We start from the raw sequence: 17695 nt of genomic DNA, 5'->3' as shown, positions 1-17695 counted from the left end.
TTATCTATAACTGTATTGATGTTTACATATTATAAAAGTTATATGATTATTTAATAAACAACATATATTATAATTAAACGTATTAATATACCCTGGCCAGGCAGCTCAGTTGGTTAGAGCATTGTCTAGTATACGAGGGTGCAGTTTGAACTCTGTTCAGGGCACATACAAGAATCTATAATAATAAAAGCATAATATGCTAATTAGACTGGATGTCCTTCCAGATGAAGCCAGGGCTGCCAGGGCTGCAGCTGCAAGGGCCAAGCCTCTTGCACAAGCTTTGTGCATCAGGCAGGCCTCTAGTCAACAAATAAAGACATGAATAAGTGGAACAAAAAATTTGATGTTTCTCTATCTCTCTCTCTACCTCCTCCCTTCTTCTCTTTCTAAAATCAATCAAATAATTAAAAATTAAAAAATAAAGTGTGTTAATACAACATGAATTTAATATTAGATTATCTTACAAAACATATTATGTATATGGAAATTGAAAGATGAGATTAAAAATATGAAGAAATCTCTCTTTCCTCCGGCCTCCAATGGGGCCACTAATTGGGCAGAACAGTCCCACATTGGTTTCCCTTTTCCTAGAAACTCTGAGAGTTAAAATCTTAAGAGATTCCCCACCCCCTATCTCTGCTTTCCTTCCTGCTTCACTGAAATTTTAAATGTAAGGACAAAATTTGTTGTGCTGCTGTGTTAATGGTGACTGTCTTGTTTTCCAATTTTCTTCTGAAAAGACAACGTAGGTATTTGAATGCCTTTTTTAGATATATCTGCTCTGAAGACAAAACTGTGCTGAGGTTGTGCCTGTGAGAATGATAATGATGAAGTAAATGTAACCAAAGCTGCTATAGTAGACTGCAGAAGCAGACACAATCAGGGGCAGGCAGAAGTAGGTTTAGGGTTGTGAGTATGGAAAGAGACATGCAATAGGTCATTGCAATAACTTTATTAACTATGTATTTTATGTATACACAACTATAAACCTATATTCAAAGAACTATAAACACAGAGATATTCCCAACTTTATATTCTATGCATTTTGAGTCCCCTATGCATCTAACCCAGTGCTTGTCTCATCAAATGTGTTCCCTTTGATAGATAAGAATCTCTTGTCTGGAGAGTCCAAGTGAGAGGCAGGGATAGGGAAGCTGGGCGGTGACTGTGGTCCAGGCCTCGGTCTCCTGTCTGCTGGTGTAAGGGCCTGGTGGGTGAGTTTCAAGGATGGCTCTGACTTCTGAGGGGATTCCCTCCATTGCCAATGTGAAGGTGTGCCTGATGGTCATAATTATATGAATATTGTGACATCTGGAAAAAAGAAGATGGGAACATTTTACTTCTGAGCAGGGGAAGGCAGAGCAGGAGAAATAAGTCCTGAAAAGAACATTTTGCTTTGTCAATATTTTCTTTACAAAATGAAAACCATGAGTTGGATTAGTTATCTTCTCATACCTGTGCTGTAAAACAAAATGGGCAATTTTACAAGGAAATATATATACTTGAACATATGGTGAACCATATGAAAATGCCAATATCTGACTGGTTTAGACCCATGAAAGAATTATGTTCAAATGATTTAGCCTAATACTTATGTACCAATCAGCAAACGCCTGAAAGTATAATATTTAAGCACAAAATATTTTACTGAAAAATAAAATATATATATATATATATATATATATATGAGTGAGAGGGTTCTAATGTAAGAACAAATAGCCAAGATAAAAAATAAAATCATCAAGAGTTACTTTTGAATGAATGTTGAAATTCCTGGTCAAAGAAAAATCAGGAGGGTGGGGGGAATCAAATAAGTTAGGAAGGCTTTTACACACATGGTGATGCGTGAAGTAATAGATTGACTGAGACAGGTCCACACACCCCTCTTCAAAACTGAGGTTCCAGCAGCAGCCGCTCTGTGGAGGACCAACCATCATCAAGAGACCTGTGAAATTAATACAACCCGGCGAGGAGATTCCCCTGGCTGCCTAGCAGACAGCAGACATACTGGATGGGGCCCCGGCTCAGACAAAGGCTCCTGTTCAGCGGGAACAGGTACAAGACAGATGGTTTGTTAAACATTGCCAGCATACTTGAGCAGTGCCATTCGGCGGTCAGAGCCAGGATAATAGTCCCAAGGACATTGTGTAGCAGCGCATTGGCTAATTTCAACCCAGCTAAAGCTATTGCTTATCTTTGTTGGTTTTGCAAAGATTAAGGCTGTTTTTCTGCTTTGAATGCACCATAGCTGCCCCGCAAAGCATTCCTGGAGTTTTGTCTGAATTCCCGCTGCTGAGAGGGGTCAGCAGGACTTGGCACATGCAAAGACTTGTTTTGCCGGTAGTTAGAGTCGCTTCTCCTTAAAAGATCTGGGCCCCTCTGTACTCTTCCTTCTGGGGGCCAGTCTGGAGGGGGGCAGCCTTCTCAGTGAAGTTTCAAAGAGTCTGCTGTGGATTTACGTTTCCTATTAGGACTGGATTCGTTTGCTATTTTTGTGGGAAAGGGTTAACATCCTCATAAATTCCATCCGCTGAATCACAGCGAGGTGGTGGTGCAAATTAAACTTGTTTGCTTTTGGAAGGGGCCCTTAGCTTCTTATCTTTATGTACTAAAGCAAATCAAGCTCAGCCTGGCCCTTGCGACCAATGGAAACATACCCGGAGGTCAACTGAGTCTGGGACTCCAACCTGCTGCCCTCTCCTCTGCAGACAAAGGAAGAGGGCATAGAGCTGATGCAGAGGGGGCCTACAGGCCCAATGCAAAAGGTAGTATGGCCATTACCTGGATGTCTTAGGAAAAAGCGATATCTTGATCAATAGGTTATTTCAGACCATTCAGGTGCCTCTATCCTCTTTTATAGGCAGTGCATGGCTCACCCCAGTATCCACTGCCTAAATTAATTTCCAGCTATGAAATTAAGAGGTTGTGCCCAGCAGATAAACCCTAAATTTTGTTTTTATTGCATCTACAGAAGCAAAGAAGCCAAAAAAAAAAAAATGTATCCCTCCCTTAACACCTCTCTCTCTTTCTCTCCCACATTTAGGCTTCAGTATCTCTACTTAGCATCAGGTATTATCATGTAGAATTAATCAGTAGCAGCTAAGCACTACTGATTTAGTAAACATCTAGGCACTGAGAATATATCCTGGGGAATTAGAAGCCATTTCAATTCTAAAGAGCTTTGCAATTGGAAACTACAAAACAGGAGAAACCATTGTGAAGTAACACACTCAAATATTGCATTACCATATATATTTTTTTTAATTCAAGAAGGATAAAAGCATTGGCCATGAAGGTTGCCAAAAATTATTTGAAAGGAATGTTATATATATCTCCTCAAGTGCAAAGAATCCTCTATAACAAAAAGCTAATATGCAACTCGACCAAACAGCAGAATGACCAGTCACTATGATGCACAATGACCACCAGGGGGCAGATGCTCAATGCAAGAGCTGCCCCCCCTGGTGGTCAGTGTGCTCCCACAGGGGGAGCACTGCTCAGCCAGTAGCTGGGCTCACAGCTGGTGATCTCAGCAGCCTCTGTAGCAGAGCTAACGACCCCTTGGGAATGTCCAACTGCCAGGGAGCGGGCCTAAGCCGCCAGTTGGACATCCCCCAAGGGGTCCCAGACTATGAAAGGGCACAGTCCAGGCTAAGGGACATCCCCTCCCCCCGTGCATAAATGTTGTGCACAGGTCCTCTAGTTGAAATAATAATAATACTCAGGCACATCACATTCACACATGGCTCCTCTATTAATTTACTTTATATTATTATTTCACACTGCTCCTCTGTCTGTGTTCTGGCTCCCAAACTCGTATAAATACCCACAATGTATGTTTCATATGCAGTGTGGACCATATATGCAGATCCCAGAAGGCTAGGTGGTGCTGCCAGTGCTAACAGGCATGATTGGGGAGTGGGAGTGATTTCTTTGATTCATATCAGCTCCTTTTCTTTGATTCTTTTAGTCAAAGACTACTATTGTTCTTGTGCCATTGTCCATTTAATCTAGTTTTAAAGTGTATGAGTGTACAGAATTTTATGTCCACCTTTGTCATGCCACTTTTCAAAGAATTGATTTTAGCCAATCTTTTTGGTTGTTTGAAGCATCATCCAGTACACCAAAAGGTGGCGGGTTTGATTGCTGTAAGAGCACATAGCCAGGTTGCAGGTTTAATCCCCAGTCAGGGCACATACAGTAGGCAACAAATCTATGTTTCTCTCTTTCTCTCTCTTTCTTCTCTTCCTTCCTCTCTCTAAGATAAAATTTTTTTAAAGAATCTCATTTTAGTAGAGATTTGGGCTGTTTCATTGATTTCCCATCTGAACTCTCTTATGTCCTTCTTATTGTTTTGGTTTTATTATATTATTATTTTCTTTTTTTTCCCTTATGTGTTTAGTTATGCTCATTGATCTTTGGTTTTCAATATGCCTTGCTTACTATTATATGTATTCAAAATTATGCAAAACTTTAAATGCTACTTTAGCTATGTGGCACAAATGTTGATATTTGTCACTTTCATTTTTAAATAGTTTGTAATTTTAAAATATCCTCTTAACCCCAGTGACTATATAGTATATGTTAAAATTAATTTTTCAATGGGTTGAGGAGTTGTTTAAAGTTTTCTTATTGTTGTTACTAATTTTATTTTATTTCATTATGATCAGAGAATACAACCTGTACATGTGGATTAACTGATATTTATTGAAGTTTCCTTTGTTCTGTGAAAACTTAAAATGAATACTCTGTGGGTATATATTCAATATATAATATGTGTGGCTATTAAATATAAGTATATAATTGTTTTCTAGAAACCACATAAACAAAATAAAAACACACAGGTGAAATTAATTTTAATTATATATTTTATTGAAACCAATACATCCAAAATAGCATAATTTCAACATATAAGCAATATAAAAGTAATAAAATATTTTGCATTCTTCTTCTGTATTAAGTACTAGAAATCTGGGGTGAACTTTACACTTAGAATGCATCTCTATACAAATGTTAAATTCACTTCAGATACAGTTGCTCTGTATTTAGATTTCATTTTGCAATTGAAAGAGCAGATTCACATACCCAAGTGGTTCCGAATGTAGTAAAAGTTTTCCAGTATCTGAATCAAGTACAGTAGACCCCCTGATGCATGCTTTCCTTTCTGCCATTGCAATTACTGACAGTCAATCACTGTCTCCAAATCTTAAATAACTATGAAATACTTCAAAGGTTGTGGGTCCAAACAGAGATGTGCTGTGAGTATAAAACATTAGATTTTGATGATTTAATATGCAAAAACAAGTAAAAATCTCATTAATAATTTTATATTGATTGCATAATGTTTGGATATATTAGAATAAATAAAATATTTAAATTAATTTTGCCTACTTCTTTTTTTCAGATTAATTATATATTAGAGTTCATGCTGTACTTATCAAATAGTATTTGTTAATAGTATTATTAACAAATATTATTTGTTCAATTAAAAGGGCATTTTAACAAGGGACCATGCTTCTGAGGCATGCCATTTGCAATGGCTTCTTAGTCAGCTACCATGATACTCAAGTCATTTGAAAGAAATTATACCCACTCTTTAACTTATTCACATGCAAAAAGCAAATGACCACATTCTGCATGCTAGGCACTGCTCCCAGCACTCACCAGTTCCCTGCAACAATGAGGTTATGTCCTTGTGAGCAAAGACATATGGTAAGCAATAAAAATAAGAAATTATTGAATTTCGGTGCATGCTCAAAGCCAATGGGTGCTATGGAAATAAAGAGAAAGGCAAGGAGTGTGGGATACGTGGGCAAATACCATTGTAAACTTGGTATTTTCATTAAGAAGGTAATATTGGTGCAGCAACGTGGAGGAAGTGAGGGTATTAACCATACTAAGTGGACTGGAGGCTGGTGGGACTGGAGCAGATGAGCAGGATGGGGAGGGAGATGATCTTAGTGGGGTAATGGGGCTGAGCATGTAGGAATTTTTACATTAATCTCAGTGAAATGGAATGTCATTGGTAGTGTGCAGGTGGGATGTGGCTTAAATCACTGTACAGCTTTTGAGGACGACTTCCTGCTTTGTTGAAAATAAGCTGCAGACAGGAAAAAGTAACAACAAGGGAACCAGTGAGGAGGCTCCAACAATAATGCAGGAGCACATGGTAACAGTGGGGGTGGTAGGAAGTGGCCGGACTCTAGATGTACTTTTGAGGTTGCACTATCTTGATGCATTGAATATGTGCTGTGTAAAAGAAAGGAAAGTCAAAAATGATGCCCAGCTTTTGACGTAAGCACTTGGAGGTCTTGCCAGTGGAACTGATGCTCTTTCCCAGAGTCACAAGAAGAGCATTCCAGGGACCCAGGTATAGGAGGTTGTGGGACGGTAATATTTATTTGGGTGAAAACAGAAGGCTGTCCCCAGGTTCCCAATATCTCATCTCTGTCCCTCCTGCCATGAGGGACAGAGATGCGATATTATTATTAGGCCCAGAAATAGAGCCAGTGTTCAGGCATTTTGTGCTATTGGTTCAGTCCATGTCTGTCCACATCTGGCTGGTGCAGTCTGTCCCCAGTTGTGCTCTGGCTTGTGTTGTGTTGCACAGCATGGAGTCGCTAAATACATGTGGCTGCTACGAAGAGGACATGTGAGAAAACGGGATGAGCATGTGTTACAGAGGGAGGCAAATGGGGAAAAGAGAGAGAGAGAGAGAGAGGAGAGAGAGAGAGAGAGAGAGAGAGAGAGAGAGAGAGAGAGAGAGAGAGAGAGAGAGAGAAAGAGAGAGAGAGAGGCAGTTTCTTTGTTAGGCTGATTATATTATTTTGGGCTTGGAACACACCATGTGCTTCTTCAAACAAACCAATCAACTTTTCAAACTTCTGTGGGCTTGCACTGGGCCTACCCTCTAACCAATCCGTTTTCAGCTCTTTCTGGATTCTGTGTCCCTTATCCAGTCCAATCCTTTTCCCAGGCTAGAGAGACAGGCCTTTGTAGTTGCCATTTTAGTACTCACTGCACATGTGCCCAGCAGAGGAATTTCTCCTGGTGCTCTGTTTCTCCCCTTGTAGGGATCTTTCCTGCCTGCTTCACTTGGGGGAAATTAGGTCTGGGGGCAGAGGATGCCCTGGGAAATGTATGAAGCTGTAACTTCCTAATGAAGCAAGACTATGCTCCCTAGTTGATTATGCTTAATAATGTTTGATTCCTTTTGCTCTCTTCCTTTATTAATACTTAGCTACCTATGGTAAAAGAAGTATGCAGGTATCAAACACCCACTTTTTGTATTAGGCAGCATATGCAAGAAATATAGAAATCCAAAAGCTTTTTGAACTAAAGGAACCCTGAGCAGCATGGCAAGAAAGACACATGCATATGAAAAATACACAGCACTTCGTATGCTAGTACCTGTGCGAAAGGAAAAAGAATGGTCATTCTAACTTGTCTGCCAGGTTCCAATTAGGTTATTTGGACATGTATACAAATTCATCAGACCCAAAGTATTAAAAAGGTATCCTATGGTTAAGAAATAGCATGTGCAAAGCCCAGTGTTGATAAAGAAGGTGGGTTATTTGGGGATTTGCAAGTAGAGTGGATGGTGGGTAGCCCGAGTATGAGAAGAGACAGAGTAGGGGCCTGATCATGAGAATATGTGAGAATATGTGCAGAGCCTGAGTCTTCTCTAGGTAATGGTGAGAAATCAGAAGCTTCTACAGAATACTACATGGTCAAATGTGTGTTTTCAACTGATAAGTCCTGTACTCTATAAAGAATTGATAGGAGAGAGGATATATTTTAAATATGGAGAAGAGTTAGAAAGCTGATAAAATTGCCCATGGTTTTATTGAGGGTTTTAACTAGAAAGAATTGGAAATTAAGGAAGGACTGATTGGAAAGATTTGGGGTTTAATTCATAAGAATCAGTGACCAATTGAAAGTTGGAGTTTCCAATGTGGAGGAAAGAGAATAAAGAATACTCCCCTGGTTTCTGATTTGGGGGTTGTTGAGGTGTTTTCATAAACTGAGATGGACAAAGCCGAAGGGAAAGAAAAATTATTTAAGTATGGCGAGTTTGCTTAATTTGGATTCCCTAAACGCTGACAATCAGGATTAATTTTCAGAAAGCATATTGGAAGGTGACCTTGTAAAAATGTAGAGAAGAAGGGAAGCAAGACAGAAAAGAAAAGTCACAAACCTTGACTTGTACAGGTTACTGCTATCGGGGGAGGGATGTTGTCACAGCTGCTAGGCCCTCTGGAAGATGCAAAGGGTATACATCAGAATTGTTCCACCTGTGGAGCTGGGTATTTATTCATAGATTCTCAGGGTGCCATTGATTCAAAAAGAAAGGTGATGCAAGGAGGAAGTCTGGGTACCTTGTGTGTGTGAATGAAAAGGTAAGTGCCCAGATGATACTTGGAGGCACTGTAAGCTAAAGGGCTTCTCTTGAGGGAGATGTACAAGTGGAAATGCCACTGTAGCCACAGAGACTACAAATGGGAAATTCCAAGAAGTCAGGCAGGACTTCAATGCAGTTGGTTAATACTAGCATAAGTCTTTTCCAAATATCTCTCTTTTGCAGTGAAGACACCTCCATTTGTAAGTTATTAATGTGAACCTCTCCCCAGTACTTCTATGCTGGTGAGTCTGGATTGAATTTGTGCACAAACTCTCTTCTCTTGATAAAGTTTCACTTTATTGGAAACTCCAACTTTCTATTGGAAGAGAATTTTATTCCTATAAATTTTATTATATTTTTAATGGAATTTTATTCCTAAGGGATATTTTTCTAAGATTTGTTTCTTTTTTCTTTCTTTCTACTTTTTTCTGTCTATAAAGTTTTACATGTGTCTTTTTTTCCCCCAATTGTCTCCTCTCCGCCCCCCCCCCCCCCAGCCATTCCCACCCCAGGAAAATTTTGCTTCTTAAAGGCAACTTTATTCTATTTAAGGAGTAGGTGTTCCATTGATTGAGTCCAGCTTTCTAAAGAATAAATAACAATCTCTATCATGGACCAGAGTTATGAGCATTCCTAAAATTAAGTTGGAATTTTGGCTTTAAAAGAAAAGCTACAGACTTGATTATAGGAAACACACACACACACACACACACAGAGAGAGAGAGAGAGAGAGAGAGAGAGAGAGAGAGAGAGAGAGAGAGAGAGAGAGAAATTTGAGGAAATATTATGTCCTTTCAGCAGGAACCAGTAGCACAGGAGGAGACTTGAAAATGGAGTAACTAGTGGAGGTAAACATGCCTGTATGTTTTCCTGATGGCCTTCTCTGTACAACCTTATTATGAGCTGCTGCCCTAGAGCAGGAGTTTTCAAAGTATTTAAGAATACACATTGAATACCCAGTCTATATTCATAAAATTCCATATGTCTAAGAGCATCTTCTAAAGACAATGAGTAGAGCTTTGGAACTATCTTCAAGTTCAAATTTGATCTCTGTCCAATAACAGTGGGCCCTTAAATGCGCTGTTTAGCCTTCCAAAGTCTCAACTTCCTCACTGGCAATCAGACCCATCTCACAATTTTTTCAGGATCAGATGTGATAGGGAAGTAAGAAATGCCATGAATGCTGAATAGCTCTTGATAGTATTAAAGATTTGGTCTAGAGTGACTTTCACTGTTATCCCAACTGTGGATAATTGTTAAGCTTCCTATGGCTCTGATTACAGTATGTAGGCAATGGCTTGAAATACAGTATGTGAGACAGACATCCACCTCTGGGGGCCCACACCACATGATTCAAACACTAGAGCCCCCACTGGATTCTGTCTTTCAAGAAATGCACTAGACCAGAGAGGCCTTGAGCTCTAGACTTTATATGGATTATCTCATTCCCCTTAAAAAAAAAAACAACACACACACACACACACAAAAAAAAAAAAATCGAATTTGACATGTCTGACTCCTACAGCTCAATGCTTCCATAACCTTCACTTGAAACACTGGTCTTGACTAACTCATAGTTAATTAACTCATTGTTAATTAAGAAGCTGAGGTGATAGAAGAAGCTTCATGAGCCATTGTCTTCCTAATGAGTGCTAAGTGACCATCCTGAGGAGCATTTCAATTTTCTCAGCCCCTGCACAGCTGACTCACAACTCTTATCTCCTACCTTCTTCTTCAGGTTCTGCTGCGCGTAGGAGGAACAAGAAAAGTGGGAGGCTCTGAAGGGGTTAAAAGAATCTGGCACTCTATGGGGATGCCATGTCCCAATCTCAACAGGATAGTCTTTAAACTACAGTCAACTTCATTTTCAATTTAAGGTGAAATTCCAGACTGGTAATCAAAGAATAGGAATCCAACACTTCCATTCAATCCATGTCCCCAAGGGCCTGCAATGGAAAGTGCTGGAAGAAGGGAACAAAGTTGAACAATGTGAAGCAAAGCACATTTAAAAAATAAACATCACTTAGGATATGACTAACAGATGCACACTCCCTCTATATGTCTTTACGTTTTTAATCATTCAGCCTTCAATTTCAAGATATATTTCCTCTAACTATCCCCTTCCTTAGCCCAGGAAAGCATATGCCATGTGGAATTATGGTGATTCTGGCAAGCACGATGAGTCAGGGACATATGGTGTCCCCCAGCTTTCTGTTTACTCTTGTACCTGGGCGGATTAGTCAGCCAGAGGCACAGAATCAGCCTGGATGCCATCTGGCCATTCCCTGGTCCAAGCTGACGGCAACAAGTCAGCCCTACATACCTTGATAGCTAGGTGAGGGCTTGGATCGTTCAAAATGAGAACTTCATGCTGCAGCCCTGACAGAAGGCAAGGCTCCTGTTGTACTCACTGTCAGACTGTGCTTCCTGTTTGAGCAAGAGGAAGCTGCAGTCTGGTGAAGGAAAAATGCCCTTGAGTTATTGAGAATCTGGTTTATGCTAGGCTTCCAAGATCTCTCATGAGCTCTTCCCATCTCCAAGACACTATGTTACCACTCTTTCCCTTGCTGGTCTGCAGACCTCAGAAGTTAATCTAAGGGTTACAGGTATTCTGCCTTTAAAGCTGGTGCTTTGAGGGTGGAAAGATTTTAGACTTTGGCCCTGTGTCTGCCTGCTTTTACACTCGAATCTTGAGATCTTAGATAACTTTCTAAATCCTCCGTAAGTCTCTCTTTCTTTGTCAGTATTGCCTATGATGAATTTATCTGAGATAATCTATGTAAAGCATCTGGATTCAGGAGGGGTGCCATAAAAGTCAGTGCCCTTCCCCCTTCCCTAGATTATCTGGTTTTATTTCCCTCTGCCAGAGATCTCATGGTAAACAGAAAGCTAGTATGCAATTTGCCTATAATCCTTGTGATGAAATAAAATTCTCATCAGAATAATGCTGATATCCCATTGGCAAGTCTGGGCCAATGATGGGGTGAAATAAAGTCGAAGCTACTAGCTGAAGGAAGAGGTTAACAAGTCACAAGGTGAAGAGAGCTAGACTGGTACTTAGGGGACTTGAACCCTTCCTCTTGAAGAGTGAAATTGCACACCACTCTCTTCGGAGAAGCTGAAATTTGTGGGCCTCCAAGATATGTGCCTTCAACAGAATCCTTCCCAGTTCTCCAGCATCCCAGGTTCACTTCTCTCTAGTTCATCAAAATCGATTGTACTTCCCCACGAACCAGCCGCAAAAGGAGGCCAATTTGGCAATGAATTTCATAACCAATCGTTTATGGGTAGTTGTTTTTTTAAAAAATATTTTTTTTATTAATTTCAGAGAGGAAGGGGTAGGGAGAAAGAGATAGAAACATGATGAGAGAGAATCACTGATTGTTTGCCTCCTGCAAACCCCCCTATACTGGAGATCGAGCCTGCAACCCAGGCATGTGCCCTTGGCCAAATTGAACTTGGGACCATTAAGTCCGAGGGCTCATGGTCTATCCATTGAGCCAAACCAGCTAGGGCTATGGGTAGCTTTTTATCATTAATCTTGGGACAAAATATTACAAGTTATAAAGTTTCAAATTATGAAGGCATCTCCACTGTATTTCTACTAGTCTGATAGGTTTTGTTACAGAATTTGTATTTGTTTCTGAGAAGAGTCATGTTGTCTTTAAAAAAAAAATGTCCTCCGCTTAGAACACTGTCCTATTTGCAATGAAGGCACTGCTGGTTCATGCAAGCTCCTTCCTGCGTGTGATTTTCACCACCAAACTTCCCTAGACCTGACAGCATCTGACCAAACTAAGAGAAATTGATGAGGTTTGGAAGGGTGGACTTTGTTCACCCATGGTATTCCAATGAATATTTTCAAGCTTACGCGGAACTGGCTGTCTAAAAATCGAATTCATTGATTTTTTTCAAAGGGCAAGCAGATGGCCCCATTAGAAAAGGTCTTCCCAACAGTTTTCCAACACTCACTCTTTATTCTTCATATGAATACCTGCTTTTCTGGAGGCTAAAAAGAAAAAAAAAAAGAAGAAACAAACCTAAAGTTGGCTATTGTGAAATATGCACAGGACAGAAGGCATTTTTCTGGAGGGAAAGCTGCCCAGTTATAGAAAGCCATCTCCCAGACCTCATGTCCTGAGGGCAGCCATCTCTGTGAGCCCTCGTGACTTTTGGTTCTGACTTCTGGTATGTGTCTCCACACTAACAACGGTTTGCTGTGACCAGGACACCTCTGTTTACACAAAAGGAGAGTGGCCCCAGAGTCCAAAATGACACAAGGCTGGAGGAGTGCCAACTTACATAAGCACAGCTTCTCATATGTGCAAAGTGGAAACCAGGGCCAGGTTGAAAAACAAACAAACAAAAAACAGGACTTCGGAGTCAAGAGGAGTGAGTACTAGTCCTGGCTAGATAGCTTCCAAGATGAGTTGATTTCTTCAAAATCACACCATTTAATCTTTCCCACCCTCAGTTTCGGCATCCATAGAATGAAACAAGAAGTGTTGGCAGTTGACTCGGTGCTTGCTAAATGTGTTATTAGCAGGAATAGAGACAGTTGACTTGCTTTTATGGAGCAGTAAAGAAAAGGAAGTTGGGGGAGTGCAGCCTGTGAGATTCAATGACAATTTTTCCTGCTTCAGATCTCAGAAACCATGTCAGAGCGAGGGCAGAGATCCCTCCTCTGGTTGCATTCTTGAGCACTGCCTACATCCCCAAGGTGAGAAATTGAACTCTGGAGCACTGAGCTCTGTTCTGAAGGAGCTACCAGTAATGGGGGAAATCCACCTCTGAATTGTGTGCAAGGACTTTTGTCTTTGCTAGTCCTCAGCACTCTTGAAGAGAATGGTGTTGGGAGTTGCTTTTCCAGAGTGAACCCTTTGCCTCCCGAACCATCCATATTCTTCCTGGATTCTTCTTTAAATGGAGACAATCCAACATATATGCACAATTACTGCTCAGCATCTTCAAAGACATATATTTGTGCTCAAAAGTCACCCTAAATCAGCATATTAAATTCTTTCAACTTTACTGTATGCTTGAAATATTTCATAATAAATTATTGGAAGATTTTATAATTGCCTTAGTCCAAAACCACATTCTTTTTTTTTTAAATATATTTTTTATTGATTTTATACAGAGAGGAAGGGAGAGAGATAGAGAGTTAGAAACATCGATGAGAGAGAGTCATTGATCAGCTGCCTCTTGCACACCCCCTACTGGGGATGTGCCCACAACCAAGGTACATGCCCTTGACCGGAATCGAACCCTGGACCTTTCAGTCCCCAAGCCGACACTCTATCCACTGAACCAAACCGGTCCTGGCAAAAAACCACATTCTTTTTAAAAAAATATATATTTTATTGATATTTTAGAGAGAGGAAGAAGGGAGAGAGGTAGAGAGCTAGAAACATTGATGAGAGAGAGTCATCGATCAGCTGCCTCTTGCACACCCCCTACCGGGGATGTGCCCGCACGCAATCAAAGTACATGCCCTTGACCAGAATCGAACCTGGGACCTTTCAGTCCACAGACCGACGCTCTACCACTGAGCCAAACAGGTTTTCTGCCAAAACCACATTCTTATACTGCAGCAAATTTAGAATCTTCATTTTAGAGGAGAGAAAAAATGGCAGTTTTATCAAAATGCAAAACAATTTTTTAAGAAATCTCATAACAGTCTTATTTATAATAGCACAATATTCCTCCAAAACAAGTTTTCATTTTGTATGGCACATTACTCTTAGGGAAGTCTCTACAGCCATTAAAACATTAGGTAAAAAGATGATGCGCAACTTTATGCCTATTATAATGCTAAGTAAAACAAGCAACAGAGAGGCAAATTTTTTAATACTTATTATAATTATGTTAAAAAGGAAAACAAATAGACCAGAAGTAGAGGTACTTAAAAAGATGCTGATGACTTGATAATGAGGCGGGATTAAAGGAAAACTCTCTTTTGTTTATGCAAATGTTACCTTTGGTGTGATTATATGACATTTTTTTTTCAAAGAAAAAAATATTTTTTATTATTTTCACTTAGTGTAATTCTTTAATTTTGAAAAAAAAAATAAATCGTTTTATACCAAAGGCCATCTACTTAGCACTGCTGGCAAGAATAACTTTGCTTTGAAAGAAGACCTCATTGGGTTGCCAAATGCATTGTTCAGCTGTGGACTCAGAAATGACTTGGAACACAGTAGTTGCCAAGTTAAGGAGTGCCTGTTGGGCAGCCCTCCTTAGGTCTGGTTCAAGTCCATTGTTACATCCACATGGCCAAGCTTTGAAGTTGGGTTCACAGAGCCCATTTTCTCAGAGCATGAAGTTTATGTTGGAGATCATAGATTTGGGAGTGGGGACAAGATGTTCCAAAATGACTAAAGATCAACATAATCCCTGAAGAACTGTGTCAGGACGAGCTGGAGACCTCCAGGCAAAGGTTGAGTTGTTATCAACAGGGAAGGTGGGTATGGGCAGGCTATTTATTTTAGAAATTGATCCAGTGATCAGGTCAGCCTTTGGTGAATCAGCCCTTTGCTTCCACTTAAACTGCCTCTCACAAAAGAGCCATAATTGCCCTTTGTTCTTAGGCAGCAGAAGTCAGGGTCACATCTCAGAAGAGCACATCTAAAGCTCCTGGTTTCCCAACCAGGCCAACTGAGCAAGGCTGAGAGGTCAGAATCCAAGAGCAGCAGGGCGCTGTGCACTCTGTGAAGCTTGCAGACCTGGAATTCTGACCCTACCCTGCTCCTGGGTTGCCAGAGGCCTCAGAGTCCCAGAGATTCAGCTCTGGCGCCAGCCCTTCTGGGGAAGGGTCCTAGGTGCTCATTTTATTTTGGAGAACGTTACATTCTTTTTTTTTTTTTTTTTTTTTTTAGCTCAATGACTTAGCAACAATATTGCTTAAAGACCTTTCCCTATATAAGGAACTAAGGTGGTAAATATAAATAAAGATACCCTCAAGGGATCCACAGAGAATCCACATAGGCATAGCCATGTTATCATTGTTGTTGCTGTTAAAACCAATGTTTGTTGAGTGTTACTCCTTGTCAAACACTATTCTATGGACTTTCCCTAAATTATCTGATTTAATCTTCATAACTGCACTATGACATGGGTCCTATTAGAATGTGCTTTTTATAAAGAAGGAAACTGAGACACATAGGCAGTCTTACTCCAGAGCCTTCAGTCCTAACCCCCACGCCCACCCCAAGGCTGTCTCTCATACAGTGACAGGTGTCATGAAGCATAAGCTTTGGATAGAAAGGCTAGGGAACTTTTTCAGGTGTTTTGGAAGTTTGCTGCTTCAATATGGGCTTTTCAGCATTGTTTTTCAGTTTAACGGTTCAGTGAATAAAAGTCCTCCTTTATTTATTTCAAAATCTCTGAGTGACATTAAATAAAAATATTTCTTTTTCAATATAAAAGCAACATAAACCTGTACATTTTTTTTCTTAATCAAAAATAATAACATCTTTGTGTAACTCAAAGCCCCATAACCAGTGGTGCTTTGCATGCTTTTTCATCACACTTCCACCACATATTTAACAATTTCAATAATATAACATATAACAATTTGCCTCCTTGTGTTCCTGTTGCTTAAATTTAAAGCAGGTACAAAGTTGCTACATAATTTTTATATTTGCCATATGAGTGTATTTTGTGTGGTGGATATTTCATAATCAACTTGACTATTACCTTATTTTTATACCATTCTTTAGGAATAACATTGTGATGGACATCTCTAGGTCTAAGCATGTTTCATATATTACACTAGAGGCCTGATGCACAAAATATGTGCACAGGTTGTGTCCCTAGCTCTGGCCAGGGATCAGGGCGAATCAGGTTCCCCACACCCCTGCGTCCTCCTTCCCTCACAGTCTGGGTCCACCACCACGCACCTATCCCTGGTTAACCATCCCAGCCTGGAGCCCTACTTGATCAGGCAATCGGGGCCTGCCAGCTGAGGGGAGGAGCCAACAACCACTGCTGCTGGTAAGCAGCAGGCTGATCAGGGCCTACTGGCCAGGGGAGAAAAAGGGGAGGGACCTGGAAGGTTGGCCACCGGCCACCAGGAGGAAGCTGGCCTTTGGCCTCCGTGGGAAAGGTGCCACATACGCCACTACCCACTCCTGGTTCCTCATGCCAGCTTAGGGCTCTGGCCCTGATTAGATGATAGGGGAGAGACCAGGAGGTTGGCCAACAGGCCCCATTGGCTGCGGGCTGGGGACAGCTCCTGCATTGAGTGTCTGCCCTTTGATGGTCAGTGAGCATCTTAGCAACTGGTCATTCTGGTCCTTCCATCATAAGGATCACTTAGGCTCTTATATATATTGTTTCACAAGCCAGAATTCTCAGAGGTGGGATTTTACAGAATTAAGAAGTAGGAACATTTCTAAAAATGCTTGATACACGCTAGGTATTACCTCCCAAACTACTCTAAGGCAGAATGTTTTACTTGTCAGCAGTTGATCATTTGTCAAGCAGTATTTTAAGAAAGAAGTATATGTGGCCAGGAATATAATCTGAGTCCAAGTTGAGGAGTAGAAGATTTTAAGTAAAGCAGGAAGTTCATGGAATCCCTGGGAAGGTGAATGAAAGCATTTTTTATACAGATATTGAAGAACTTGATTGTGGAGATAATAGAGCCCCTTTCTAAGGTGCTGAACAAAGCCTATAGGATCAGATTTGCATGTATGAAAGATATCCATAGAGGGAAGCAGTTGGGAGGATGGGTGGTGATGAGAAGATAGTGGTCACAGGAGGCCAACAGAGGAGTGAGGAATGTGGGATTGTTAAGACTTGAATGTAACTCATCAGGAGGTAGGAATATAGATGTCTTCCCAGGTTCCTGAATCAATGTCACTCAGCTTAGAAAGGACACACAAAAGAAAGAAAAGGCTTAAAGATGGGAATGCAAGGGGTGATTAATTTAACTTGAACCTGAGGCACTGATAGAGTATCTATCTGGAGGATTATTGAAGAAGAATTGTACATAAGGATCTAAGATCCAGGCAGGGGTCTGGGGAAGGGGCTAGGCTTGAATATCACCTCTGTTCAGGGCTAAGCTGCAGTTCTGTGACTGAGGTAACCCCCCAGGAAGAGATGCTAAAGGGGACAGGAGAGACACAGACATTCAGGGACCTGATAGATGACAAGAATTCAGAAAAGGTGATGAGAATCCAAAAATGCAAGGGAATGTGCTATGGTGCAGCCAGGTCACAGAACAATTTATTTTAAATATATATTTTTAAATATGTCTTGTGACCTTAGGATAAATTAAAAAAAAGAAAG

The 17695-nt window shown here is 40.5% G+C and overlaps 1 long non-coding RNA gene across 2 annotated transcripts in view; it reads right to left on the bottom strand.

Annotated features, from left to right (window-relative positions):
* Window positions 1-936: 936 nt before the first annotated feature.
* Window positions 937-17695, bottom strand: part of LOC311624338 — a 57428-nt gene continuing 40669 nt past the window's right edge. Inside the window, exons 1-2 of one of the 2 annotated variants that reach the window (XR_014795294.1) lie at window positions 1836-5076; window positions 937-1311 (exon numbers count right to left, since the gene is read on the bottom strand). This is a non-coding gene — a long non-coding RNA (uncharacterized lncRNA). Of the gene's footprint in view, window positions 1312-1835; window positions 5077-17695 lie in introns of those variants that run through there. The other variant, XR_014795293.1, reaches the window with a different exon arrangement.

This window comes from Pipistrellus hanaki (genome assembly GCF_964339955.1).
Source record: "Pipistrellus hanaki genome assembly, chromosome: 6".
Lineage (NCBI taxonomy): Eukaryota > Metazoa > Chordata > Mammalia > Chiroptera > Vespertilionidae > Pipistrellus > Pipistrellus hanaki.
This window is presented reverse-complemented; position numbering and strand designations above follow the sequence as displayed.